General features: G+C 49.0%; 1 long non-coding RNA gene across 1 annotated transcript in view; it reads right to left on the bottom strand.

The window, feature by feature from the left end:
* Nucleotides 1-778: 778 nt before the first annotated feature.
* The window catches only part of LOC102004903, a 14,763-nt gene continuing 11,892 nt past the window's right edge, over nt 779-3,649 (bottom strand). Inside the window, exon 4 of the long non-coding RNA XR_259760.1 lies at nt 779-1,117. This is a non-coding gene — a long non-coding RNA (uncharacterized LOC102004903). The remainder of the gene's footprint in view (nt 1,118-3,649) is intronic.

Below are 3,649 nucleotides of genomic sequence, written 5' to 3'. Positions count from 1 at the left end.
GAGGGAATTCTGCAGACGGAGGTCTTTACACCTGAACTGCAGCACTGGCTTTGCCCTGCGTCTCTAGCTTTCAGGTCTACCCGCTTGTTCTGGTTTCGCCAGCATCCATTATCAGGGGAGCCAACTGCTTAAAATGAATCTCCTTCTGCACATGCTGTTTCTGTTTCTCTGGAGGAGCACATGCCAGTGTGTTCACAGGTGGCTTTCCAGGCTCATCCTCCTGTGGGACCTCAGCCTCTTCTGAGGGCCACCTGCTCTGGAAGTGACGAGGATTCTTCCTCCCACCGATGCACAAACACTGACACAGGCCCTTGGCTCCCGAGAATATACTTGTGGGTCGCTCCCCAAAGTGAAGCGAATCCCCTCCTGATAGGAAGTGAATCCCATCTAACAAAAGCACACATTTAACACATGAACCCTTGGGAGATGCTCGTCCCAACCAGAGCAGCTGACGTGCTGAGAACTCTGAGGCAAGACTTTGTTTATGATGCCATCATGGGCTGTCTTCTCGGGACCACTAATATTAATTCAGCTGCTGCAGGCTGAATTAACCATGCATCACTTAAAGTCTGAGGGGCTGCAAAGAGAGCAGGGTAGCTTAGTTCCTGGGCCTTAGATGGGAGGGCATCTTGCCTGCCAGGCCTCCAGTCCCCACTCTGCTAGAAACTAGCTGTGTGCAACATACCTGACCCTCAGTTAGCTCATCTTTAAATGGGATGGAATGAATACCCATCTCAAAGAGCTGTCACAGACACAGCACAAGAGAAGCACATTCCTCAGGGCTGCACACGGTCTAGTCAGGTGAGTGCAGCTTTTATTGATTCCTGCAGCATCGTCCCAACCTTAAAGAGACCTTTAGATCCCACGCAGTGCTCTGTAGGACGTGATTCCATCAGTTATGCGGGTTGCAAGTGGACAACAGAACACATTCAGGGAAGACATGAGATCCAAGGAGCTGGGCCTGGAAATATGTAGACTGAATGGGAAGGTGTTTCAGAGATGTCTTGAATTAGAAGGACGAACAGCCATTCTGCCGTAGCCTCAAAAACGTCACCTCCCATCCTGACCAGCTCCTGCCATTCAAGCGAGGCTCACTACCATTCAGGCAGACTGAAAGCTGAGGAAACGCCACAAGTTATTCATGAGTAGAAGAATAAGCAATAAACAAGTGAATGTGTCGATTCATCCATGCCAGGACTGAAACCAAACGAAGAATTAAAAAGAGGCAGGAGGGAAATGTGCAGAAGGGGTGGAGGTGAGTCACGAAGGCAAGAAGCAGATCCGTGGGTGCTGGGGGCAGGGAGCCACCTCGCATAGGTATTTGCTTCCTTTCAGGGATGATGGAAGCATTCTGAAGTTCGGTCATGGTCACCGCTGTACAGTGCTGTGAATACACTAACGATTGCTGGGTTGGAGACGTAAATGGTGAATTCCATCTCGTATGAAATCTTGCTCTATGAATTATGCCACAATTTAAAGTTCTAAGTTTTAAAATATCTGGTGGTGGAAGGGGCCTGTTTGAGACATGGTAGACAAAAACTCCTCTCTGCAGAGCTCCTATGAGGCTGAGGACTGAGAAACAAGGAGCCAGCCACAGGAAGACACATGGGGATGTCGCCGAGCAGACAGAAGAGTACACACTGGGAAAGATGGGTGTACTGTCCCCAGGACGTCCTATCAGTGGGGAAGGAAATGAGAGAGAGAGGAGAGACAGTCTGAAGGGGAGGGGCAGGCCGTCTCCCACAGGCCTTAGAAGGCACAGTGGGAAGTGAGAACCTCATTTTAAATGAAATTACAAACCACTGAGGGCCTTCTGCAAAGATGCCTTGCTCTGCTGCCCATTTTTGAAAAGTTACTCCCAGCTCCCAGCACAGAAAGCATCGGTATCTGGAAGCAGGACTGACATAAAGCATATATTAAGACACGAGGGCTTCCCCACTCAACACAACTATAATGAGAGGCTACACAGTAGATGAATTTATTCTTCAGGAGAACATATTATAAAAGGTAACGGGCAACACTATGGATTTATCATCGCTTCTAAAAGGCACCTGATTTCCTTCCCTACGAAATGCATGGTAATAAAAGGGTACCCCCCATCCCCACCACCACCACCACCTGGCTCCTTTTCCTAGGGAGGATGGCTATGCTATTATTAAGACAAGAGCACCCTCTACAGCTTCACGTCTAGATTGCAGCTTATTATTAAACAGAGCCCAGAACAATCTACTGCAGTGTGCTAGCATTATTGAACAATTATCATCCAATAAGCCCATGCCATCATGACAAGTTAGTTCTTCCAATACCTTCCTGAAAACCACAGGAAAATGTAAAAAGAGAATGAAATTGGCAGCTTTCTTGGACAACTGTACTTTAAACACAGACTGATCTATCTACCCTTTGGGGTAATATTCTCCCTCTGTGGAGAAATTCTGTGTGTGTGTGTGTGTGTGTGTGTGTGTGTGTGTGTGTGCACATAAACATATGTATACTCACTGCTAACCAATATTCTGCCTCGTTATGTAATGGCAAGGACAGAACATGTGTCTGAGTGATCATCTCATGTTCATTAAAATACTTAGTATCAACTCAGCAAAAGGTACTGGAAACATACGAGTCTGTTATCTTGCCATCGAGCAACAGAACGGCATGCTAAGTGCGTGGCTTCCACTGGCCCTGTGACGGTGGCGGGGGTGGGCAAGAAACCTCCTACTGAGTGATGGTTTGGATACATTTGAAAAAAGCCATGGGCATCTGAAGAGTGGCCTTGAGCCAAGAAAAAGTGAAAAGATGAATGGAAACATGAAAATCTGGTAAGAGGTGACAAAAATAATCCCTCAAAGGAGAGACTGTTAAAAGGGTAGCCTGTGTCTCCGCTGGAGAGGAAGCAAGGAAAGGCTACTGGTCCAGGAGGCCCACGCCGCTGGCCAGAGCTAAGCCGCCTGGACAGCGGGAAGTTCTGACTCTTCAGCTCCTCACCACACCGTGCTCCTTCCCACGTAGTGAATTGCTCTTTCCCATGTACTGGATTCTTGGGCCCTTGCTCTTGGGCAACGTTTCTTCAGAAGGAAGCAATAAAGAGAAGGCAGCCTCACTCCTTTAAAATCTGTGGCCTACGTAACTCACAAAGAATAGGGGAACTGTCCCCCCCCCGAGAACCACGAAGGTGTGGGGAGGGAGGAGGGAGCAATTCAGCCATCAAAAATGAAACCTGCTCACTAGACAAAAATCTGTCAGCACATTTCCATCCTGTAAGCACGTTTCAGTGTTGGCCTGTTTCCCCCGTGTTTGTTTCGGTTCCCTCAGCCCGTGTGGGGAGTCTGAAGGCTTCCCCCTCACTCACCGTCTTGCCTTCCGCTGGAATGAAGTAATAATTCAGGAAGCTGTTCGGGGCTCCCCAACAGCCCACCCGCACCACACCTTGTTTTCCTGCCCCAGGCATTCACTCCAGCCTTGCACTCCACGCAAGACAAGCCACGCAGGGACCCCACTAGCACTGGCTGCAGAGCCTCGGTCAGAGAGAGCTGAGGGGCAAATCAAAAGAAGCACAAGTGGGGCTGGGGATTTAGCTCAGCGGCAAAAGCGCCTGCCTGGCAAGCGCAAGGTCGTGAGTTCGGTTCCCGGTGCCGGAGAAAAACCAAAAAAAAAA

The sequence above is a fragment of the Chinchilla lanigera genome, unplaced genomic scaffold, assembly GCF_000276665.1.
Source record: "Chinchilla lanigera isolate Chin_1 unplaced genomic scaffold, ChiLan1.0 scaffold00008, whole genome shotgun sequence".
Classification (NCBI taxonomy): domain Eukaryota; kingdom Metazoa; phylum Chordata; class Mammalia; order Rodentia; family Chinchillidae; genus Chinchilla; species Chinchilla lanigera.
This window is presented reverse-complemented; position numbering and strand designations above follow the sequence as displayed.